At 47.5% G+C, this 25,536-nt stretch overlaps 1 pseudogene across 1 annotated transcript in view; it reads left to right on the forward strand.

The window, feature by feature from the left end:
• Positions 1–25,536, forward strand: part of LOC143387886 (E3 ubiquitin-protein ligase RNF213-like) — a 51,413-nt pseudogene that overhangs the window by 20,828 nt on the left and 5,049 nt on the right. The window contains exons 15-36 of the transcript XR_013154901.1: positions 185–380; positions 588–743; positions 1,390–4,997; positions 6,535–6,683; positions 7,200–7,295; positions 8,213–8,331; positions 9,059–9,178; positions 9,612–9,739; positions 10,143–10,287; positions 10,573–10,723; positions 12,881–13,072; positions 13,788–13,933; positions 15,088–15,242; positions 16,539–16,752; positions 16,971–17,151; positions 17,766–17,886; positions 21,025–21,125; positions 21,217–21,399; positions 22,094–22,263; positions 22,355–22,454; positions 24,417–24,528; positions 25,188–25,398. The product of XR_013154901.1 is annotated as an E3 ubiquitin-protein ligase RNF213-like (transcript). The remainder of the gene's footprint in view (positions 1–184; positions 381–587; positions 744–1,389; positions 4,998–6,534; positions 6,684–7,199; positions 7,296–8,212; positions 8,332–9,058; positions 9,179–9,611; positions 9,740–10,142; positions 10,288–10,572; positions 10,724–12,880; positions 13,073–13,787; positions 13,934–15,087; positions 15,243–16,538; positions 16,753–16,970; positions 17,152–17,765; positions 17,887–21,024; positions 21,126–21,216; positions 21,400–22,093; positions 22,264–22,354; positions 22,455–24,416; positions 24,529–25,187; positions 25,399–25,536) is intronic.

The following is a 25,536-nucleotide window of genomic DNA, read 5'->3' on the forward strand; positions in this document are numbered from 1 at the left end:
TTAGGGCCTCACTAAGTTGCTGAGGCTGGCCTTGAATTTGCAATCTTCCTGCCTCAGCCTCCCAAGCTCCTGGGATTACAAGTGTATGCCACTGCTCTTGCCTAAGAAGTAACTTCTAATCTCTCTGGATTCTGTTCCTCTTGGTCCATGGGCTTGGGATCTCATTTCCTTATTTTAACATTACAGGGAAATCTCTCTATGTGAAGAGATTGCATGAAAAACTGAAAAAGAAGTTAAATAGTGAAAAGGTGCCTTTAAAGATTGTTCGGTTGACTGACACTCAGGTGGATGAAGGCTGCATCCTGGGCTCCCTCCTATCTTTCTGGGATGCTCAGTTTCGGAAAACACCTATGATATTCCACTTTGATGTGACTGCTTCGGTAAGTGCCTATGTGGCAGCTGAATGGCCACATCAGAAGGTGTAATTCCAAGGACCCTACTTGCTTCTCCCTGTATGAAGAGTCCCTTCTTTTTACACCTACCTGTGGTCAGTACCCTTCTCTTTAGGAACAAGACAGGAGGGTCCTGGGGGTTGGAAGAAATGGTTGGCGTTTGTGTATTTTCAACCCATGCTTCTCTGTCTTTAGGTACAGACTGGAACTTCGGTTTTTCTTTTCAAACTCCTCATTTTACAATACCTAATGGATATAAGTGGGAAAATGTGGCTTCGGAACCCATGCCATTTATATATCATTGAAATCCTAGTAGGAAATTCAGTACTGCCAAAGAGGTCTTCAAAGCTGGTAAGCACACAGGGCATTTGCAGGTGATCACAGCACACCTTTGCTGCTGTGGCCTATGGCCTGAGTTGACACATCTTAATTGTTTCCCACTTTCATGTTAAGGGAGCAGCGAGTATGTGTAAGGTGAAATGCATGCTTAGACTTAGATCTTAATGATGTCTGGAATGAGAATGCTCTCGTATTTATTGATTGGCAGCGTCTTGCATTTTCTGGATCTGTCAGATCCATGCTATGTCTGGGTTGAGTCTCACCTGTGCTGAGTATTCAGGAGATTTCTCTGTTGATGGCCATTGTCTCTTTTACTGCCAGTGAAGATAGAAGGGCGACTTTGCACATAGAAAGCCATTAGCTGGTGGGAGTTCTATGGTCGCACATGTGTTCGTGCTTGGAGGAGAGATCACGCCACAGGAGACTGGGTTGGAAATGGATTCCTGGTTAATAATACAGCTACTATAGTTGAGCTTCTTTAATACCCTAAGGTGCAGATGCCAGCCTCTGTGAATGAGAGGCTGCAGAATGCAAACAATCACTGTGTATTTAAGTGATTGTTTTCATAAAGGCCAATCCTGAGGAGATCGCGTGGAGGGTTAATATACATCTTTCAGGAAATCAAGTTCTAACTTATATTTATGTCTCTCCTTTGCAGAATTCACATGCCCCCCAGTTTAGTTTTCTTGACATCTTCCCCAGAGTCACCTGCAGACCTCCCAAAGAAGTGATAGCCATGGAGCTGAGCCCTGAGAGAAGCTTCAGAGAGCCTGGAATGGATGAGAGAGAATTCTGCAGTACCACTTTCCAAAGACCTTACCAATATTTGAAAAGATTCCATCAAAAACAAAACCTAGACACATTTCAATACCAAGCAGGCTCTGTTGAAGGTACCCTAGGGGAGTGCATCCAGCACCTCCTCATATATTGTGGGGTCATCAACCCCTCCTGGTCAGAGCTCCAGAACTTTGCTCGGTTCCTCAACTGTCAGCTCAAGGACTGTGAGGCCTGTATGTTCTGTAATCCAGGCTTTACTGGATTTACACTACCAGGCTTCAAGAATTTTGTGGTCACCTTCATGATCTTCATGGCAAGAGACTTTGCCACACCAACGCTTCATATCTCTGACCAGAGCCCAGGGAAGCACATGGTCACCATGGATGGGGTTGATGAGGAAGAGCTCACCCCTTTCACTCTCTGAAGGAGGTGGGAATCAGAGCCTCACCCATATGTGTTCTTCAATGGTGACCACGAAACCATGACATTCATAGGCTTCCATCTTCGGCCCAATGAGAATGGCAGCGTTGATGCCATCAACCATATCAATGGGGAGATAATTGGGAAAGATGTCAGGACAAAAGAACTATACAAGGGGCTGTTGCTTCAGAGGGTGCCCTTTAATGTTGACTTTGATAATCTGCCCGGACATAAGAAACTCTTGAGACTCTGCCAATCACTAGGAATTCCTCAGGCCCTTGATCCCGATTAAACATATGAGCTTACAACAGACAACATGCTCAAGATTCTGGCCATTGAGATGCGATTCCGCTGTGGGATCCCAGTTATCATCCTGGGAGAAACAGGCTGTGGGAAAACCAGGCTCATTAAATTCCTTTGTGATCTGTGGCGTGCTGGTACCCAGGCTGAGACCATGAAGTTGGTCAAGGTTCATGGAGGAACAACCACAGCCATGATCCACTCCAAAGTCTTGGAGGCTGAGAAAACTGCCTTATATAATAAAGACCAACACCAGCTGGACACCATCTTGTTCTTTGATGAAGCCAACACAACAGAAGCCATAAGCTGTATTAAGGAAGTCTTGTGTGACCAGACCGTGGATGGCAAGCCCCTGGAGAAGGACTCAGGCTTGCACATAATAGCTGTCTGCAACCCTTACAGGAAGCACTCCCAGGAGACCATCTGCTGTTTGGAGTCAGCTGGTTTGGGGTACAGCGTCAGTGCAGAGGAGACAGCAGATAGGCTGGGCTCTATTCCCCTCAGGCAGCTGGTGTACCGTGTTCATGCCCTGCCCCTGAGCATGATTCCTCTGGTGTGGGACTTTGGGCAACTGAATGACACTACTGAAAAGCTCTACATCCAGCAGATTGTGCAGAGACTGGTGGACCATGTCAGGATCAGTGAGGACGAGACTCATGTGATCACGGAAGTGCTCTCTGTCTCTCAGAGGTTCATGAGGAACACTGAAAGTGAGTACAGTTTCGTCATCCTCCGGGATGTGGAGCGCTGTGTGAAGGTGTTCACATGGTTTCATGGCCGCAGCGAGATGCTGTTGGTGAAGCTGAACACCTTTCTCTGTGAGACCAGAGTCAGCAAAAATAACTTCAGGAGAGACCCCGTCCTCTGGTCCCTGGTGATGGCTGTGGGGGTCTGTTACCATGCCTCCCTAAAGGAGAAGGAGTCCTACCGCAGAGCCATTTGCAGGTATTTTCCAGAACCATATGACAACAGTGGGGTCATCCTGGACGAGATCACGCATGCACAGGATCTTTTCCTGAGTGGGGTGCCTGTGAGGAAAACCATAGCCAAGAACTTGGCTCTGAAGGAAAACGTCTTCATGATGATCATCTGCATTGAGCTGAAGATACCCCTATTCCTTGTGGGAAAGCCTGGCACCTCCAAATCTCTTTCCAAGACCATAGTTGCAGATGCCATGCAGGGCCAGGCCGCGCACTCCGCTCTCTTCCGCAGCCTGAAGCAGCGGTGTCGTTCCAGTGTAGCCCCCACTGCACCCCACAGGGCATCATAAACACTTTCAAGCAGTGTGCTCGCTTCCAGCAGGGGAAAGACCTGCAGCAGTACGTGTCTGTGGTGGTGTTGGATGAGGTCGGCTTGGCAGAAGATTCCCCAAAAATGCCCCTGAAGGCTCTGCACTCACTGTTGGAAGATGGGTGCATTGAAGGTGATCCTGCCCCCCACCAGAAAGTCGGCTTCATAGGTATTTTCAACTGGGCTCTCGACCCTGCCAAGATGAACCGGGGCATCTTTGTGTCCCGCGACAGCCCCAGCGAGAAGGAGCTCATAGAGAGTGCCAGAGGGATCTGCTCTTCAGACAGCCTGGTGCAGGACAGGGTTCGAGGGTACTTCGCTCCTTTTGCCAAGGCCTATGAAACAGTGTGCAGCAGGCAGAACAAGGAATTCTTTGGGCTTCGCGACTACTATAGCCTCATCAAGATGGTCTTCGCCACCGCCAGAGCATCTAACATGAAGCCTTCTCCACAGGATATTGCACAGGCAGTCCTTCGGAACTTCAGTGGCAAAGATGACATCCCTGCTTTGGACATCTTCATGGCCAGTTTACCTGAGGCTGGGTGTGTGGAAGAGGTCAGCACCCTGAGGCTCATCAAGCAGAACATTTGTGGGAGTATGCAGAACATATTCCCAGCAGTAGGGGAACCGGAAGAAGCTGAATCCCGCTACTTGCTCATTCTGACCCAAAACTATGTGGCCCTGCAGATTCTGCAGCAGTTATTCTTCAGTGAGGACCAGCAGCCCGAGATCATCTTTGGTTCCAGTTTTCCCTGGGACCAGGAGTACACCCAGATCTGCAGAAACATCAACCGGGTGAAGATCTGCATGGAGACTGGCAAGATCGTGGTGCTGCTGAACCTGCAGAACCTCTATGAGAGCCTGTACGATGCACTCAACCAGTACTACGTCTACCTCAGGGGCCAGAAGTACGTGGACCTCGGGCTCGGCACCCATCACGTCAAGTGTCCGGTCCACCCTGACTTCCGTGTGATTGTCATTGAGGAGAAAAATGTGGTGTACGAGCAGTTCCCCGTGGCCCTCATTAACTGGCTGGAGAAGCACTACCTGGACCTCAGCTTGGTGCTGCAGAGGTGGCAGAAGAGCATTGTGCAGGAGCTCATGCAGTGGGCAGAGCAGTTTGCTGACGTGAAGGCCCATCAGTTCCTGGCTGGGCACAAGTACAGCCCTGCTGACGTCTTCATCGGCTACCACTCTGACGCCTGTGCCTCTGTGGTACTGCAGGCTGTGGAGAGGCAGGGCCCTGGGGACCTGACACAGGAGCTGTATCATAGAGTATCTGAGGAGGCCAAGCTGATCCTGCTGGACTGTGCCACACCAGATGCTGTGGTGCGGCTGAGCACCTCCACACTAGGTTCATTTGCTGCACAGACCCTGTCCCAGGAATACTGGAACAAGCAGTAGCACCACTCCTTTGCAGATTTCCTCCAGGCCCAACTTCACAATGTGGACCTGGAGCGCCACGCCATCTTCACAGAGGTGACTGCCCACATAGCCTTTCCTTTTTACTTTCTCCCAAGAGCCCTTGCTCTCTGGTGCCAGAAGGTCTCAACTCCATTTAAGGCACTGTTCAGAAGGAAAACCAGTATGTCCCCTCCATGTTAGGCAAAACGAGGATAAGTCCATTTTTGTCTCTCTCACCTGTTTGTGAGCAGAGCTCTTTTCTGACAGCAGCACTGGGCACAATGTTCACTTCCCAGAGTGCTGGGCCCACCCGGGTTATAAGTGATTGGCCTGCTTCTCATTCTTGGACAGCTTCTCATAATGGACGAGGTTGGTTCTCCTTAAAAGACACTGGCCCGCTGTGAGGGCTGGCTGTGTATGTGTCAGAGGCAGAGGGATCCTTGGGGCACAGGTGTTGAGTCTGAATTTGCATCTGTGCAGGAGACCAGGAAGGGACTGCTGACAGAGCTTGAAATTCAAGCTGTGAGTGCTGGGTTGTGGGGATGGGATAGGTGGAGAGACATGTGGAGGGCCTTGTGGATAGCCTTGAGCTTGGTCTTGACTGCACAGAGAGGAGCTATGAATGAAAGTGTACGTAGACATGCCCCAATGACTGGGTGATGGAAAGACAGTGGAGTAAGAGAGTGACATTGAGAGGATAGATCTGTCAGGAAGTTCTGGCATGGTGCAAACTGCAAATGGTTAGCTGGCAGCATGGGTGGGCTGATCATCAATTCCATGGAGGGTGGCAGGAGGTGGAGGACAGCCTTCCTGAGATCACTGTAGCTTTGTGCTATCATCATGGAGTTCCCAGGAAGGAACGATGGGTTTGGGAGCCAGTGGTGACATCTGTTTTGAATAGGTTTGGATGTCTGCTGTGTGGTTGGATGTAGGAATAGGAAGCTTGTCAGTAAGGACAGGCCCAGAGAAGGGGACGAGATCCAGGTGGAGTGACACATGCCTATAATCCCAGTGGCTTGGGAGGCTGAGGCAAGAGGATTGAGAGTTCAAAGCCAGCCTCAGCAACTTATGGAGGCCCTAAGTAACTTAGCAAGTCCATGTCTCTAAATAAAAACTAAAAGGAAGGGTTGGGTTATTGCTTAGTGGTTAGACACCCCTGCACTATATCCCTGGTACAAAAAAAAATGGGGTCTGGAGAGCTTATGTGCCTGGTGATGTCTGGGTTTGCACTATGGGGTGTGGTCCATGGCAGAGAATGGAGAATTACTGAGGGGAGGGAGTGGCTAACTCCTGATAGCATGAAATAAGATTACAAGAAGAAATGGCATTGTTCTGAGCCCTAAAGGATCAGGAGGCTCCCAGGTAGGGAAAAAAGCAAGAAGAGAGACATTGACCTCTCAGGAGGAGATCAAAGCATCTTTTAGTCAGGGCAAGTCTTCTCTCGGCCATCTGTTGACCCTGGAGGTTCTGCTTGCCTCAGCCACTCCTTGTATATAAAAACTGCTCTGGGTTGGGCTTCTTTCTGTCTGAGTGCCCACTGGCCCTGGGTTCTGACCTGGTGCTCTGTGCTCTTACTTAAATTCAGCTGATTGCTTGTGTGCCCATTTTGTAGGTCACCACCTTCTCCAGACTGCTGACGAACTGTGACTGTGAAGCTCTAGGGGCAGAGGTGAAGGGCTTGGCCCGTAAGCCTGTGATCCTGTCACTGCAGCAGTTTGACACTGAGTACTCATTCCTCAAGGAAGTCCGGAGAGGTGCCCTGCCTGCCCATCACCTTTGGCCCCTGCCCTGGGAACGTGGTATCGCATGCCAGGGTGTGGTAACCACTTGTAAGGAACTCTGAGTACTATGGAGGCTCATTGCTCAGCCTCCTGGTATGCCCCTCTGGCCCCAGTTGTAAGACAGCTGTGTCCGTCTGTCTCCTGAGCACTGTGTGGCCCTTTTCTTCTCCATTGGATTGCATCCTCACCTTGTGGAGGGAGACCCCACCTGGATGCTGGGTTCTGCATGGCCTGTGTTTCCCTTCACTTTGTGGAGTGTTATGATCCATGTTTTTGTTTTGTTTTTTTGCTTGTGCTGGGGATTGAACCCAGGGCTGCTCTACCACTGAGCCACATCCCCAGCCCTAATTTTTATTATTATTAATTCTGAGATAGGGTCTGGCTGTGTTGCTGAGGCTAGCCTGGAACTGGTGACCCTCCTACCTTAGCCTCCTGAACTGTGGCTGCCCATGTTTAGGACAGAGGACTCACTTGGGTGATTCTCTTTTCCTTTCAGAAGCAGCTTAATGAAGACAGACAGACATAAAATCCTCATTGTCCAGATGGATTTTGATGATGGCACTCACAGTGCTCAGCTCATTGCATCAGCTAAGTATGTTCTCAGTAGTTTTCTAGGAAAACATAGGAAGCCAAAATCTCCCTAGGACATCCTGAAGAATTTTTTCCATGAAAACAGTGTGGAAATAAGAATGACTCTCCCTACCAGCTCCTGACATGGGCTAGAGTAGCTAGAGAGTAAAGGATGAAGGAAAAGGCCAGTAATGGCACAGAAATTGTGAAATGCTAGACCTATCAATAATGGAATTTTTGTAGTGTTTAGGAAAATGTGTTAAAGCTGTGTGTGTAGTCATTTACAGTCCTTTTTTGATCATTTTGATTTTGAATCACATAATTAAAATTAAAGTTCAGTCTGGGATGTAGCTTGGTGGTACAGCACTTGCCTAGCATGTCTGAGGCCCTAGTTTGATCCCCAGTACTGCCTAAAAAAAAAGAAAAGAACTTATAAGTTTAAGGGCAGTAAGACTATATAAATAAATTAATATTTATTGAACATTTTTGTGGTGTTCATAAATCTGTTGCTTTCATAATTGCTGTGTTCTGTTACCTCATGTAATTAAGAGTGACTTCTGCCCCTTTAAAGCACTGGGAGCCTAGTACAAGTTAAGGCCCAGCCAGATCCTATAGGGAGGTGGTCTGCGGCCACTGGGTGTGCAAGGGCCACCGTACCACACTGTACTTTCTCAAAATGGGAAGGCCAGTAAGCCCCAACCTCTGGCATGTGGGTGCCCTAAGACCTGCAGGGCGGGTGGGGATTCTGATCATCAGTGAGAGGTAGGAAGTGATCCTGCCAATTGGAAGCCACCCTTCTCCTCTTGTGAGAGATGTGGTGGCCCCTGGAATTGTGTGGAATATGGTAAAGCCCCAACAGCTCCTGGGACATGGCAGCCATCTCACACCTTAGCTTTTGCTCCATTGCTTGCTTTGTTTTGATTTTTGTTTTCTCAATAGGTATTCTGCTATTAATGAAATCAACAAAATACAAGGAACTCAGGGCTGCGTCTTCTTCTATTTCATCACAAAACTGTCCCGGATGAGGAACAGAGCATTCTACATGGGATTCCATGGAGGTAGGGCCGAAAGATGAGTGACTATCTTTAAGTATGTCTGAGCTGCCTCTTGGGGTCCCATGCTGCAGCTAGGTCAGACACCAACCCCATCTGTCTCTGGGCTTCTCTGGGCTCACTGTTCACAGCCATCGCTCTGGGACTTGCTGCTGCTGTGTCAGCATGGCCTGGTCTACCTCAGGAGTGCATGGGACACACTCCTGCTCCCACTCTTCATTATACAAATGACTCAGAGATCTTCCCCTTTCACACCAGCCCTAGTGCTGACTCCTTTGCCTGCTCCTGGGAAAGTACTGTGTTCAAATCAGCCCATCCCTTTTTTTGTGGAAGGTCACCGGTTGGCTTATGTAAGACAATTGGTATTTTGGAAAGAGGGAAACAAGTTTAATAATTTTATAGATGGAAAGTCAAACTGTCAGCACCTTGCAGCACTTTCTAATTATGGGACAGTAAGTACGGTAAGATGAACGTAAAGAACTGTGAACAGGATCCATGGAGACTTTGCATGACATATAAATCAGCCTCAACACCCATGTTGATGGTGAGTGTGCTGATGTGATGTAGGGGGTCTGATGGGTTTTGGTGTGTTCGGGGATGTAGGCTTTGAGGTACCAATCATCACTCTGACAGTAGTGTGACTGAGCATCTGGACAGAGGTGTGCCCCTACTCATGACACACAAGAAGAAAGCAGAAAGATGTGAGAAGACTTGGTGGCTTTGTTCTCCACAGGGCTGTGGCAGTCTGTGCACATTGATGACCTCCGAAGGTCCACAGTCATGGCTGCTGATGTGACTAAGCTGCAGAGTGTCACCATCAGCCAGCTGTTCATGCCAGGAGGCAGCCCAAAGTGTGAGTTGCAAGGTGACAGACTGCAGAGGTGGGGGCCGAAAGGCAGGTGAAAGGTGCCAAGTTAGGCAGCCTCCTGTGAAGCTGGAGTCAGGGCTGCCACATTTGAGTCACCTGTGAGTCTTGGCACCTGCCCGCAGCAGGAACTCAGAATGTGGCACTGAACTGCCTGGCTCATGGTCAACATAACCAGAGCCTTGGGAAGGCCAAGGAGCAGCATCTAGTGTATCAGCTGGTGTGCTGTGGGTCATGTGCCAGCCCTCAGCCCAGGCTGTGGGGCACCTGACTAGTGGATGATGGATGTCCCTTCAACTGGAGCTGCCACTGAAGCTTGGGACAGGAAATCCTGGTGAGGCTCAGCCTAGGCACAGACCTGATACTACCCACCCCCTTCCTTCTCCAAGTGGTGACTTGATTGTGTTCCCTTCATTTGCAGTGAAAGGCAACCAGGAGGAGGTGATGGAGGCAGAGACCAGCAAGTCAGGGGAGGTGGCAGAAATGGAAATGGAAAAGGAAGTTTCTGAGGAGATGGAATCGGATACTGCGGACCTGCGGGGCAGTGAAGTGAGTTCTCCTCTGTTCCCCTGTTGGCTGCAGGTGGCTTATCTGGAGAAGCACAGGCAGCTGTGCCAGCGTCAAACTGAGTCTTGCCTTCTCTTTATGCTGGAAGTGTAGGGGACAAGATCTGCCTTTCCCTTCTTTATGAAGGCTCTTAGTTAGCTCTAGGAGCTGTCCCTCAACTACTGGCCAAATTCAAGATGTCAGCCATCACCTTGCCAGTGGTCCTCTGGGGGTTGGGCAGGACACAGGGATCAGCCGGGTGAGGTCAGTAGGTCAGCTTCACCATGGAGATTGGTCACTGTTGATTTGGGCAGGTGGACACCACGCCACCTTCTCATGTGGGTATCGTAGCTTTCACCCACCCTGGACATGGCAGCAGCAGACGATGTGCTGTCTCCCTTGGTAGGCACAGGTCCTGGACACCACCAGACTGCTGAGGAGCTGTGTGCAAAGTGCCGTGGGGATGCTCAGGGACCAGGAGAGCTGCCTGCGCAACATGAGGAGAGTCACCATCCTCCTCAGCCTCTTGAGCAGGGATAGTGTGTGCAGTGGTATGAGTCATGTCCCTGCTTCTCATCCTAGTCCAGCAAGCCCTTCCTGAGCAGTGGGAATCAGTTGGCTGAGTATGGAGAGCTGCCCTTCTAGGTTTCTGTGGCTTGGCAGATGCAGCTGGCATAGCGGGAATCTCAGGACATCTCATGAATTCTGCTCTAGAGGTGGCCTGGCCAGAGGACTTGTAGCTTCCCTCTGCGGGAGAACTGGTCAAGCAGCACAGCAGAGCCTCCAATTTGGTGCCCACAGGTGGACCAAATTATGTCCTTTCTGCCTTTTCACAGCCGCGTTCTTGCGGATATCTAAGATGCACCTCCCCTTCCTTCTAAAGAAGCAAGAAGAGAACCAGCTCTACAGTCTGAAGGAGTTGGTGGGGCGAGAGGCTGCGAACCAGGATGCGCTCCAGGAGGCCGGCACCTTCAGCTACTGCAAGCAGTGGGCAGTGCAGGGACCTACTATACCATCCCAGGGGAAGGAGCACACCAGGTGTTTCTTTCTCCACCTGTGCGAGGGGCAGAGCTATGTTTTTGCTCCAAGAGCCCAAAACAGACCTGGATGGTGGGCATGTGTGGGTTATTGGCCATGCAGGTGGTGGTCCTAGGGTGTTTATTGGCCACCTGGATGTTGGTCTTGGTGGATTGTTGGCCACCTGAATGGTGGTCATGGGGATGGTTGGCTTCCTTTCTCTGATTTTGTGTCCTTTACTTTTTTCATAATAGAAAACTTTAAAAAAAATTGTTCTCAGGATGTTTGCCAGCATGTCATAAACCAAAGCCAGGTTTGCCATTCAAGGTTATTGAAATTGAGATGGTTATGTGCAGAGAAGTAACAGAAATTATCTTCCCATCCCTACAGCTTGAAGTAACAGCAAGTACAAAAATAGGACCCAGGAGTGTCATTTATTATCTGTAATCATTTATTATCCTGTAATACCATGACCCTTTTCTTCAGACTTGAGACAACCTTTGAGGAGCCTGTGCTATGGCGACTGGAGGGTTGCTCAGGGTCTGAGATGGAGGGTCTGAGGGTCTGAAACCACCTGTTGGCAGGATGATCTTAGGCCACTGAGGTTCTCCAGGTCCCTCCAGCTCTACCCTTTTGACCCCCTGGCTCCAGGCCTGCTGTACCACGTGGCCCACAGGGGGAATGTTGGCGAAGGCAGAGTCCTGGGAGGCCAGGGCCCATGGGTGCTGGCTTCCTCACCACAGGAAGTTTTCTGTTTCAAGTTCGCTCTGCAGTGCTCCTTGACTTCTTTCCTAGTTACATTGTCTGAAGGAAGTTTGTGAGCCCAGAAACTGAACATGCTTTTGTCTCCCTGAATGGTCTGTCTCCCTTTCCTAGCACATGTCCAAGCCATGTCCCATCGCCCCTTTGCCACTGTTGCTCTGGTCTTGCTGGGTTTGCCAGCCTCCCTTTTCACTGCCCCATGGTCTCCACAGCACCCGAGACCAGTTTCTTCCCCGTGGTCACCAGCAACACCCAAGAACAACTGGACCTGTTTGCATGGTACCCTCAGTGCTCATTTCTGAGGCTGGCAGGATGTCATGACACTTCACCAGCACTGTGTGTCCGGGACTTAATGTCACATACCCTTGGGGCTAGATAGCCAGCCTCCTTGGAGTCCTTTAGGCCAGGAGTCCTCTGGTTTTTAGTTCATCATGTTATGCAGCCTGTTGCCTTCTTTTTTTTTTTTTTTTTTTTTTTGATTCTCAAGTTGTTTTAAATTTGGTCTCTTGGAGACCCTCTGTGGTGACTGTTACTCTGGAGCACTTTTCAGGGCTCTCAGCTGCTTCAGCCCAGGGCCCCTTTCACCGCCTCCCCCACATCCATTGTGTGTGTTCTAGTCTGGGGTCTTAAGTCAAGGTCATTGTCCTTGCCTAATGGATTTTTTTTTTTTCTCAGTAGATGTTTTTAAGTTATCTCTAGAATCCTGTGTACTATATATCCAGAAAAAAAATTCCCTACAAAGGGCTTCACTTTTTTCCCCCAAAACAAATATTTAGTAATTCTTGTCTTTTATCATGAGTAAAAAATATATCATTTTAGCATGAACGTGAGATGTAGTTAATTCAACCAATTAAGCACTGTCAGTCTAAAGTACTCAGGGTTAGTTACAGAAACACCTATAAGAAAAGCCGAATTCTAGATAAACATGTTTTCTTATTTAACTTTGTATCAAATTTAGTTTGATCTCTTCATCTTTATTATATTTTATCTATAGCTACTTTTTTTTCCTTAAAATATTCATTTAATTTTTTTTAGTGAAGTTGGTCCTTATTTGATTTGTTTATAGAACCTAGTAGGCTTGTTCTGAAAAAAAATTATATAAAAATGCAGCAAATATTTCTTCACCTTTTCAAGGCACTAGTTACTGTTATTAGATGTAGAATTAAGTTCTATCCAGTCCTGCTAACTAATCTTAAGACAATTGCATTTGTGAATCTCTTGTACTTAAAAGTGATAGAAACTTCAGTTTGCAGCCCTGGCTTGTAAGCTAGATGACTTGTTGACACAGAGGAAGGAGGTGTCAAGAACAGCACTGGCTGTGATTCTGAGCCACTGTCCCCTATCCCCTGTCCCACTCTGCTGCAGGCATACCCTTTGGAAGCGAGTCCAAGGCACAGTCACGCCTCTGCTGGCCAGCATGATCTCTCTCATCGACAGAGATGGCAACCTCGAGCTTCTGATCAGACCAGACTCACCAGCCTGGGCCCGGGACCTGTGGATGTATCTTTTTAGTAACACTAAGTTGCTGAACATTCCGCTTGTGATGAATAACATAAGGTGAATGAAAATCCACACGTCACCCTCAGTAGCTCTCCTGGGCTTGAGAATGTAGGCTCTGTTTTCCAAGGAACGTTTCGCCAGCTCCTTCTACATCCTAGAGGCCATGGCGTGCTGCAGGCCTTTGTTCCATCTCCTCTCTCCCTATTTTCTTCTCTCAGGGCACCTGTGATAGCTCAGAAAGCTGGGTTAGACTCTGTGTGCAGTGGGGACACTGCCCTTTGGAAAGAATATGTCCTTAATCATGCTCATGTTCCATTATGCATGATCTCTCTCATCGACAGAGATGGCAACCTCGAGCTTCTGATCAGACCAGACTCAGTATCCCTGTTTTGTGTGGGGCCTTCCCAAGTTTCCTGTTCAGATTGCAGGGACTTCAGTTCTGGAATGTAGGCCAATAAGGTGCAAGGGAGGGACAGGCGCAGGCACTGGAGACCTGGTTCTGCCTGAGGCTTTGGGCCCCTCCTAGGCCCTGCATAGGTGGCCTGCTTTCATTCTATCTATAAACAGGGGTTATGAGGTAGCCCACCAGTTCTTGTTCAGCAGGAGTCCTGGCCATAAAAGGAGACAGCAACTGTCTATGCAGCCTTGTTTTATTTTGATGTGGTGCAGGGGATGGAACCCAGGGCTTTACACATGCCAGGCAAGCATTCTACCATGGAGCCACCTCTGGCCCATAGCACCTTCACCTCTCATTCACCTCACCTCACTGCAGATCCAAGAGTGAGATGTCCTCCATCGTGGTGCAGAACTATATGAGCCTTCCCGAGGGTGCTTGCAACAGTGTCCCCTTCAGCTGGAGAATCAGGGACTATGTGGAAGAGCTCTGGGTCCAGGCCCAGTACATCATAGATGTAAAAGGTGAGACCTGCTCAAGATGGGCCCAATGCAGCCCTGGTGAAGCAGCCTTTATCCACAAAGACACTGACTGACCATCAGTGGGCAGACAGCAGCCAGCACCTGGTAAATTCTGGGACTTGTAGTTTTCACACTTTGCATGTGGAATAGGCTCAAGTTCATGTCCTGCCTTCATTTTGAAATTTCTGCTGAAGGAGTGAGAGTCATCAGGAGGTCAGAAGCCTGTAAGTCACACCATCAAGTGAGCCTTTGAGGTGATTTAGTAGTGTACTGACCAGCAGGCTGGTGAACTGGAGCATGTTCCAGCAGGGACGGGGCTTGCTACCTGCTGCAAGTTGACCATTCCTGTCCTGAGGCTCAAACCCAGGAAAGGTCCCCTTTAAGCTTTCTCAGCAAATTCTAGCAATGAAAGTGTGTCCCCTTCTTCCATGCTAAACCGTTCATCCATCCTGAGTCACACAAGCTAGAGAGTGTGTGCTTTGCTGTCACTTGCTGGGGGCTGAGTTTGACCATAGTCATTCCAGAAAAGCCAGTGGTAGGGCTATTTTTGGAAGTCATCTTTCATGTACACATGAACTCATCTTTTCAACATTTACTTAGAGAACCAGTATGTTCAAAGTGAACTTGTTTTCCTGGGTCTGTATTCTGCTGCATATCCTAAACCAATGTGAAGCAGTCTGTTCCCTGCTGAGAGGGTGTTTCTTCATCTGGGGCAATGCCCTACCCAACCCTGCTGGTCCAGCAGAGTGTGCAGCTGGGAGCCAACTCCCCATCTGCTGGAAGGCAAATCTCCCTGGTTGGCATAGTCTCTGTCCCCAGCCCTGATGAATAGCCCACTCAGTCCTGATTCCCTAGGAACCCGGGGTTACTAGAGCCCATTACACTGAACAGTTGTGCAGCACAAAACTCAGATTCCCTCAGATATTTTTTCTTGTTGGGGCTAGCATGGCCTAAATTGAATGTTGATCCTGCCTTTTTTTCTGTGTCCCCTAGTCTATACATCCACCACTCTCTAGTCCCATAAGGCAACCAATATCACTTTGTCTCTGAGTCACCCACAGGGGCTGCTCTAGCCTATGGCTCTCCTTCCTGGGGAGCAAGCTTCTCTCAGCTTGTGGCTTCAATTGTCTCAAGACACTCTGGCTTCCTCCCTGCAGGATGGTCAGATAAGTTAGTAGAAATCTTCCAGCAGACTCCCCTGGGCATGTTTCTTGCCAAGCTCCCTGGAGAGCAGCAGCAGGAGCTGGTTCAGTGCTACTTGAGGGACTTCTTGCTCTTCACCATGAGAGTGTCCACCTGGGAGGAGCTGAAGGTAGGTATCCACTCAAGGTCATGTGTGGAAATTGCATGGTCTGGACTGGGGGCAAACATGGGAACTCAGCTTTTGAGAGCTAGTGCTACCATGTAGGTTCATCTGTGCTACCATGTAGGTTCATCTGCACTTGTCAAGTGCCAGGCATTCATTAGAACAGAATGAAGCCATGCAGAACACTAGGCTGAGAATGTCCCCTGAGCTTCTCAGAACACAGGGCCAATCCTCATCACTCCCCAAGGCCTCCAGGAATGCACATTCTAGTAACTTGAGAAGCTTTCCAGATTCCTTGTATCACCCCTCTTGAAATTGTTGAGTTTCTCTTGACAAAATTAAGATAAATATGTAACTGATCTCTTAAGGTAAGAATAATAAGTGAAATTCAGTGGAAAGATTAATAGGTTTTGTTTTTGGTGCTGGGGAGAAAACCTAGAGCCTCAGTCCCATCAGGCAAGTGCTGACTGCAGAGCCAGAGCCCAGCCCAAGATGGAAACTCAGCTGCCTGGTAGTCACATGCAGAACAGAAAAAGAAGATGGAGAATATGAGAGAATATACTCTAGCCAGCATGACGAAAGGTTAGCGAGGAGTTTGCGGAGAAGGAGTAGAATATACTCTTATTTTTAAAATGGGTAGAAGTCACAAGCAGGTACACAGGGTGTAATTGTGCAAGTTTCTAGAAAGCTTTGCTCACATGCTTAGCCCTACCAGTGACTCAAGAGAACATATAGAGTCTCTAGATGCCAGTTGTACCTGCTTATCTGGCAAAACTGAGTTTTCAAAAAGAAGGGAGGGCTTACAGGCTTCCTGGGCAGATGCTGAGCAGTGGTCACATGGCAGGGTGATTGGAGAGCCTGCCCCCACCCCACCGCTACTCATCAGAGGCCAGGTAGGTGCTCACAGCAAGGTTTTCCTGCTTTTTGTCTGATTATGAAGAATTAGAAACAATTTAAATGTCCAATAAATGAAGAAGGGACAAATTATAGTATGTCCATTTTAAAATGATTGTTTGCAACCATTGAAAAACAATGTTTGCACAGATAATGAGTGATAGAGGATTCTCATAATCTAATCTTGAGTGGAAAAAAATCAGGAACACAGTGATCTTGATTTGAGGATGATTCTGAGGAAAGGCACAGCTCGGAAAATGGCTAGAGGCTCTACTGAAAAGCAATTGAAAGATAGGAAGTCTGGGTTGTAATTCTCTTTTTTGTGATTTTTGAATAGTTCTGATTTCCCACAGGAAAACATCTCTTTATAATTTAAAAATTCATACTGAAAACCTTTCAAAACCCCAGTTTCTGCAGATGGCGCTGTGGTGCTGTGTCCGTGAGCTGCGAGCAGCCTCAGAGAGGCCCGAGGAAGGGCTCTACCTGCCGTGGGTGCACCTGGCCTATCAACATTTCAAGACCCGGCTGCACAACTTCTCCAGAATCTTGACCATCCACCCACAGATTCTACAGAGCCTCACTGAAGTTGTACAGAAGCACGACATGGCTGGCAGTGAGATGGTACAGCCCCCCTCGGGAGGCGCCTGTCCCCAGGAGCACAAGGAGAGACCCTTTAGGGGCCTGGGAGTCAGCATAGCCCAGAGGTGTTGGGAAGAGCTGGCTAGTGCTTCCTGTCAAGACCCAAAGGAGCAGGTTATGAGCCTGGAATGCAAGGACACACTCTGCCAGGACCTCTGGTCTAAGGGGCCCTGTGGGGTCATGTGACCACTCTCCTCTTCCCACTAGATGTGTTGGCTGCAATGGCCTGTGCTGAAATGCTGATAAGAGACACCCTGAAGCCGAGTCCCCAGGCCTGGCTGCAGCTGGTGAAGAAGCTGTCCATACCACTGGAGCTTGTCGGCTCGGATGGGTACTTTCGAGGCAGTGGGAGCATAGCCAGAGCTGTCACTGCGGAGGTCAGGTGAGACCCAGAGCCCGGCTCTCCCTGGCATGCTCGGCCTGTGATCATCAGTGGACTCCAGGTCCTGGCACACCTGGCAGCAGGGTGAGCAGGTGCTCCTGCCATGGGAAGGGCTCTTTGTGCACTCACTCTGCGCTTGATGAACCCTGTCAAGTGCCCGGCATCTCGTTAGATGCTTGAGAAAGAGGTTAACCACATGCAGGGAGGCCATGGTGCCCCAGAGCCACAGAAAGGCAGGTTATTCAGCTGCACCTGGAGAACCACTGTGGTGGCAAGGAGCCATTAGAATGGACAGGGGCAGGCAGTGCAAGCAGAGGGGCAGGCCTTCAGGGTGGGGAGGGTCCCAACCTGTGCTATGCTGTGAGGGTCAAGAGGAACTCACTGTGTGCAGGATTATGAGAGAGTGAGCACAGTGGCTGAGCATGCTGAGATAGCAAAGTGAGACCCAAAGTCCTGCCTGCATGGAGAGGCGGGGGAGTGCTGAGGGCAGGGCTGGTGGATAATCCCTCCTGTCAGCTCACCTTCCCGTGTTGCCTTACACCTGCCTTCTCATCCCCTCCTCCTGTCTCAGAGTTCTCTGTTGGAGCTGAGTGTGTAATACCCTCTTTTGACAGAACCCAGTGGAGTCGTGTTTTCTCCATTGCACTCTTTGTGGAACACGTGCTCCTGGGGACCGGGAGCCAGATTCCTGAGCTGGGTCAGCTGGTGACCAAGTACGTCTTCTCACTAGACAAGGTGAGCACTGGGCATGTCTCTTGGTGGGATGCAGAGACATGTGTTGTTCATGAGTTTGCCCTGCCTGATTGCTGTATCGTGGCATGTCACTTAGGGATAATAATGACTATGTAGAACGGGACTTTTGCAGGAAACTTGCTTGTGGATGCTTTGCAAGAGCTGCAGAGTTAGGCTCCACCCACCTCCAAGCTGACCTAGAGCAGGCCAGCATCCTAGCCCTCAGGGACAAAGTCACCACCACCCTGAGCAGGGTGAAAGTGATGCAGGAGAATGCCACTGCAGTGGGGGACTTCAAAATACACGCAATTCATTGGACCACGGGAATAGAAAACCACTGAGCCTTTGCTCCCAACACCAGATAAAGCCAATGATAGCACAACCAGTGCCCCTCAGAGAAAGCCACCATCTCTGTGGCCAGGCTGTCTGGCAACAATGGTCACTCAGCACAATCAGATTCCCGCCTCTTTCACCCCATGACCTGGGCTAGGGTAACTGTTGTGTGATCTCATCCTGTGGTTGGAATGCCATTGACCTCCAGAGTGCCCACTGTCAGGGTGTCTGAGAAAGGCCATTGTAGACAGGTATGCAGCCTTTGAAATGCAGGCAGGCACACAGGAAATTGATTGGCATACCCAGACTTGACCAGAACGTCAGAGGCCTTGTGACTGTTGTGATTGCTGTGAACTTTGGTGTTCACCAACTTATTTGAGGCCTGCTTTTACTTCTTTTGGATGTATAACTAGAAGGGGACTCACAGTGTTAATTTATTAAATTTCTCTGTCTCTCTTTTTTTTTTTGTCCTGGTGATGGAATGCAGGGGTGCTCTACCACTGAGCTACATCTCAGCCTCTTTTTAAATTTTGAGTGAGGATTTGGCTAAATTGCTGAGACTTGCCTTGAACATGTGATCCTCCTGCCTCAGGCTTCTTTATCGCTGAGTATGTGCCACCTTGCCTAGTTCAGAGTTTTTTGTTTTGTTTTGTTTTAAAAATGAAGAATTTTAATAAAATTTAATAATGAAGAAGTTTGTTTTTAATAATGAAGAATAATGTTTTAATAATGAAGAGCTTTTTTAGAGTACTTTTATTTATTCCTTTATTTTATTGTGGTGCTCTGGATAGAACCCAGAGCCTCACACATTCTAGGCAAGTGCTCTACCACTAAGCTACTACCCCAGCCCTCAGAGGGTTTAGATATTCATTGCCATAATAGCTAGTGATGCTGAGCTCCTTTTCTTGTGCTTCTCAGGTATTTATGTATCTTTGGAGAAATGTCTTCAGTCCTTTATCCATTGCTGAGTTGGTTTGTTAATTAACAAATCAAATTTATCAGGATAATAAACACACATCATTTCCAAGTTTGATCAATCCTGGGAATTCAAGGATGGCTAAAAAATATCTATGGATGTCATCAGTTATATAAGCTAAAAAATAGACTCTAAATAATAGTTTCAAAAGGTAAAGAGAGCATTTGACAAAATGTATGATTTAGAAAAAATATACCCTCTGCAAAGTAGCAATAGGGAACTATTCTTACTTGTATAATGCCCTTATAGAACATCAGTACTAACACTGATACCACGGGTTACCAGTGACAAGTTTTGCTTCCTTACATGGTGAAGTTTGAACATTAGAGAAACATGCAGAGGCAAGCATATAAAGCATATTTAAAAATGGGTAACATAGACTTCTCCCAGAAGAGAGAAGGGGGCCATAGCCGGTATCCTGATATCCCAAGAAGTGAGGGTGTTCTGCCTTTTTATATGTTCTAGGCTTCCTTTGTTCTCCTGTTCTCTTCTCCTTTATCTCTCTCCTTCCTGTGTAGGTGACTAGGCCCAGAAGATGCTTGGTGGGATGGCCAAAAGGTGAAAAGCAGATGGGCTGGAGGGGTCAAAGTGGAGTGATCTGGGCAGGAAGGGGTCTTAATTAAAACTCCCTATAGGGAGGGACAATCCCTGGGACAGGTTACCTTAGCAACATGTTGGAGCAGGGGCAGGTTATCTTGATGAGGGTGGAGGAAGTGTTCTGAAGGAATTAACATTTCAATCCTTCCATTCTCTGAATTGACCCATCAGCCTGTCTAATTCTGGCTTCAATATCATGCCTGACCACAAACTCTCAGAAACAGCCATTAAATCATTAAATTCACTATCCTGCATTGCTGAAGATGTGCATTTCTAAATGAGTATCCTGGAGACACTTTGATTTATTTTGTGGTCCTCAGGTGGAACTCTGGGCCTCATTCATGCCAGGAAAGGGCTGCACCACCCAGCTGCTTCCCAGCCCAACTTCTTGTTTTTACTGAAGTAGACATACACTAGACTGTTAGTACAGCACTCTTTAGAATCGTGAAAACCCAACTACACACTAAATATCCATTACTGGAAAGAGGTATCTGAAATATTCATGGGAGCTGCCATACAGTGGTTAATGCCAGTGATCTGCAGCTGATCTCCCAACCAGGAACTCACAGAATTGGGCCTGCAGTGGGGCCTCCCAGGCCACAGGGTTTAAAGGGCAGAATGGCACAGGACAATGGCAGGATGTTTACACAGGCACACAAGACCTCAGAGAAACTTAGGAATGTGGTTACCTGGGAGCGGAGGGGGGACACTTATTTAGAAAGGGCTGCCTGTGCTGCCACAACTGCATCTATGTGTTGTTACTTTAAAATATGATATAACCAGGGGTGGCAGTACATACCTGTAGCCCAGCTCCTCAGGAGGCTGAGGCAGGAAGATGGCTTAAGTCCAGGAGTTTGAGAGCAGCTTGGACAACATAGCAAGACCCCATCTCTAAATAAGTAAATAAATAAAATAAGATCTAAAGCCAATATTACAAAAATGCTGAGGTCTCTCAGAGCTTAATGGTGTGTAGCAATGGTCATTACATTATTATCATTTAAAGTTTGAAATTAATCAAGAGAAGGGAAGGGGCAGACCTGAAAAGAAAAGGAAGGAAGAGGAAAAATTTAGACACTGGGAATTTGGCTATTCTCTTTTAAAAGCAGCAGAGCCACAAAGAGATAAAAGGATGGGAAACTGCTAAGAATCCCTGACGCCTTGGGCTGCCCCAAGGCACAGCTGACCCCTGCCCCTCCTCAATGGGTGCCACCCCTCACCAGGCCTTTATCCTCCAGTGTGTTCAAGAGAACTCTGACCTCAAGACCCACAGGCCCTTTGTGGCTGTGATGACCATTCTCTGTGAGTGCAAGGAGCAAGCCAGCAAGAGCCTGGCCAGGTGAGAGAGGGTCTGGGCTCCAGGCGAGAGGGATTGCTGCCCCTGGGGTGCTGGCATCTGCCTTGGAGCCCATCACCTGCTTGGATTTCAGGTTTGGAGTGCAGCCATGCCTCATTTGCCTGGGAGATGCTCAAGATCCTGTGTGACTGCCCTGTGGCCATGTGTACTGCTTGCCTTGGATCAAGATCTGGCTCGTCTCCAGGCAAATGACCTGCCCCTACTGTTTAACTGTCCTGCCAGAGGAGTTCTCTATGACAGTTTCCCAAAAGCACAGGTAAAACACTTTTCTCTTTAAAAGTCGTCCTCTTTTTTCTGTCCTTTTTTCTCAAATATAATATTCAGAAATTCAATTTCTATTAACCTCCATCTGATAAAAGCCTGGCTTCAGAGAACTCTCTGAAGTGAGACTCCCATTTGGGTACCTCAGAATTCCTCTCCCCAAGACACACATGTCCTGCAACATTTTGAGACAGCAAAATTCAGAAACTAATAAATGAAGCCCTTGAAAGAGACCCAAGAAACTTAGATACAGCTTTTCTGTCCTCCTTTTCATCTGAGTGGTGTGTGCAGGGGTGGACTCCAGGCCTTGTGCAGGCTAGGCAAGCAAGCCCTCTACCATCAAGCCACACACCTGCTCTTGCCCAGTGTTTGGGAGGTGCGGGAAGAGAGCTGTTGTGCTGTGGGCTTCAGACCATGGTCGTGCTCCATCACTGGTTGCTTTGCCTTCTCTTTCCTCCCAGTAAAGGGGTTCTGTGACAGGCTTTGTCTGGTTCTATGATGGAGGCGTTCCTGAAAGAGACGTGTGTAGAAACTGTCTGCAGTTTTGAAGACAAGCTATATCGACAGAAGTAGACACTTGCATCTGTTGATGTAAAATGATTTGCTGTCTGAATCTCAAATCATTCTGCATGCAGGGATTTGGGAACACTCTCTGAATCCTCTGACTGGGGTTCTCACTGTTTCCTCAGGGTGGCCATTGGGAAACACGCCCAGTTCCAGCAGATGTGCAACAGTTTCTTCATGGATCTGGTTTCTACCAAGTGCTTCAAAGACAGTACCCCTCCTCAGAAGAGTGTGATTGATGAGCTGCTGTCTCTACTCTTTGTGCGGAAGGAGCTTTTGAGGCATGCTCCCCAACGTGAGTTACTTTTTTCCTTCAAACCTTGATTCAGTTCCTCTCTGTTTTGTGCCATGGTATGAGCAGTAGCACCTTTTTCTTTCTGGCTAAGGATACCGGGAACACACCAAGTCTCTCTCGCCCTTTGATGATGCTGTGGATAAGACTCCTGTCATCTGCACCGTGGTGCTGAAGCTGCTCCTGAAGTACAGGTGGGAGCGGCTCCCTGAAGGCACACTTGTCTGAGGCCTCAGCTTCTCTGGGCTGGACTGTGCTTGGTCTTTGTGCTGCCAAATATCCTAGCTCATGATCTGGGAAAGTTTCTTCAGTGCGAGGAAACCTGGTCTCTGTTGATTATGTTTAGACCCTGAACCCTGTGTGCATGTGAGTTGGGCATTGCCAGGGTCTGGTAAAAGTAAGAAGACAGAGTTCTGGGAAGGACCCTTGGTGTGGTGAAACATGCAGAACCCATGCATTAGGAATGGTGGTTCTGACCCTCGCTTCATGGCCACCCCAGGGTGTGATTTTCAGGGTGGTAACTCAGACTGTACCTTACCCTCGGTGTCCTCCAGGTCAAGATTCCACAGCACGTGGACTATGTGTTTTCTCAGTTAGACACGCGGTCAGTGATGTTCACGCATGGTGTTCTCTGGCTGATCCTGTGTGTTCATTGTGCTTCAATTCTCAGCGTGCTGGCAGAGACCCTTTGGTGGGGAGGGGGTCCCAGACCTCAGAGTTTTTAAAAATAATCCTGAGACAGTAATTTGCCTATTCAACATGTCCATATTTGCAGTAACTTTGCCAAAGCTTCTTTGCATGAAGGAAATTGCAAACATAGTCATGGTCATCTTCTCCACTGTGTATATGTAGTTTTTCAAATGCCAGTTTCACATATGAGCCTTACTAAATCTCAACCCCTGAGGTTTCGATTTTTTAAAAATATTTCTTAGTTATGGTTGAATGCATATCTTTATTTTGTTTGTTTACTTTTATGTGGTGCTGAAGATGGAACCCAGTGCTTCAAACCTGAGGAGAAAGTGCTCCATCACTGAGCTAAAACCTCAGCCTGAGGCTGTGATTTTTAATGTTGTGTAGAAGCAGGAAATAGATCCAAAACAATGCATACCAGAGGACAGTGGTTATCTCAAAGAATTCCACTCCTAAATGTCTCCAGATAAGAATTGGCTGCTTTTCTCAGGCCTTGCCGTTTTGCCTGAACCAGTGACCACCAGACCACAGATCTCTGGTGATGTTGATGAATGTAGGTAGGTATCTACAACAACAGGTTGTAAACTAAAAAGATGCCAACATCTCAAGATATGCTTTATTCAGCAAACCAAAGCTTTTCCAAATGACCAATGCCTAATGTCACAGAATCAAAAAATGATGCAGTGGCTGGATATGCAGCTCAGTGGTAGAGCTTTTGACTAGCACACAGTGAGGCCCTTGGTTCAATCCATAGCACTGGGAAAAATTCATAACAGAGTAGTCTACGGGATGGTAATATAGTTGATGATGAAAATAACTGACATGGTATCAAGTCCCATAACCACCCTTCAGAAATGATCACTTTTCAAGTATTGGTACAGTATTGAGAAAGAATAACCCCAAATATATATTAGGACTATTAAAAAATTCTTCCTTTTCCAACTACATCATGTGTGAGGCCAGATTTTCTTTATACGCTTCAATGTAGCATCAGAAGCAGATGTAGGAAGTCAGCTGACTTCTGTTAAACAAGGCTTCCAAGAATTATAGGACTATAAAAAGGACACACTTCTAAACATCATTAACACATGTGGGTTTATTCTTTTTATCTTAAATGAATTGATAAATATTCTTGAAACTTTTTAGTTTTAATTTCTAATACCATAAACATTGATAGATTTGACCCACATGAACAAAAAGTTTCTTGCAGTTTTCAATAAAATTTAAGCCTGTAAAAGAGCCCTAAACCAAAATGTTGAGAACACATGAACTGCAATATGCAATTTCATATTCCTCCAAGAGTGTGCAAGCATTTTAAATAAAAAGCTGTTAAACCTATATACCTGCATATGTATGTATTATACCTTTATACTCACACAGAGAAATAGATGGATAATAGATTAATAGATGCGGTTTTGTGTAGGGTGATCCTGACATCACCAGGAATAATATTTCTCTTTTCACAGCTTCCAAGCAGTGAAGGATTACATCCAAGCCTATTTGTCCCTGTTAGAGAAAAAAGCGTTCATCACTGAAGATAAGACCGAACTCTACATTCTCTTCATCAACTGCCTAGAAGTAAGCCGGCTGCCTCTTAAAACCATCTGAACCATATGGTTTAGGCAGTGGCAGAGTTTCTGAAAACTGACAGATTGCAGCTTTATTCAGTATAATTAACAGATGCTTCTTTTCCGTGTGGAAAAAGAAAGATGTTTCAAAGACGTTGCCCTGCTCTTAGATGTCACACACACAGTCAGGAGCCACTTGGTGATGTTTCCTTCACTTCATGTGTGATGGTGGTCTTGTGAGATCCTTACCTAGTATCTGAAACTGTCTGATGTTTACACAACATTGAAAGTCCCTAAGGATGCATTCTTGCAGGTGTCCCTGTTTTTAAGCAGTATGTGACTACATTGTCAGTCGCATGCGTGTAGTGCAAAGCGAAGACTCCACAGCCTGGAGGATTATACATCAGGGTTAGCAATGTCATCCCCAGCTGGCGAGATCATGAATCCTTTTTAATGTCTTCATATTTTTATTTCCAAATTTCAAGATTATACACATTTTTTTCTCATAGGTTTGCTTTTTCAGTTGTTTTCTATAACCAAAAATTTATACTCAGACCTATAGTAATGATTTTTATTTTCCCTTGAATTCTCACTGGCAATTTTAGAAGATTGGGGAGTTGCCTGTTATAAAGTATAGTATCCTTTTCTTTCTTGTTTTCTGTTCCTCAGGATTCAATTCAGGAGAAGACCAGTGCTTACTCCACAAGGAGTGAACTCGACTGCCTGAGGGAGGAAGGCCATTTCCTACAGACCTGTTCCTCAGGGAGACAAGGCCAAGGACCTGCCACTGCGGCATCTGTAGAGTACCTGCAGGAGCTGGCCAGGACTCGCCTGTGTCTTGACAGAGCTTCTGACCTCTTGGAGTTTCAGGAGGGATCAGGCAGGTCTTTTCTACCTTGGAGAAGTTAGCTACAGTTTCAGAAGGACAGGAACTGTCCTTAGGGTCTTGCTGGACCTTACCATGGTCCCCTCTTCTGGGTGTTTTTTACTGAGTTCCCCAGAAGCAGGCACTCAGTCC

Source organism: Callospermophilus lateralis, unplaced genomic scaffold (genome assembly GCF_048772815.1).
Source record: "Callospermophilus lateralis isolate mCalLat2 unplaced genomic scaffold, mCalLat2.hap1 Scaffold_143, whole genome shotgun sequence".
NCBI classification, from domain to species: domain Eukaryota; kingdom Metazoa; phylum Chordata; class Mammalia; order Rodentia; family Sciuridae; genus Callospermophilus; species Callospermophilus lateralis.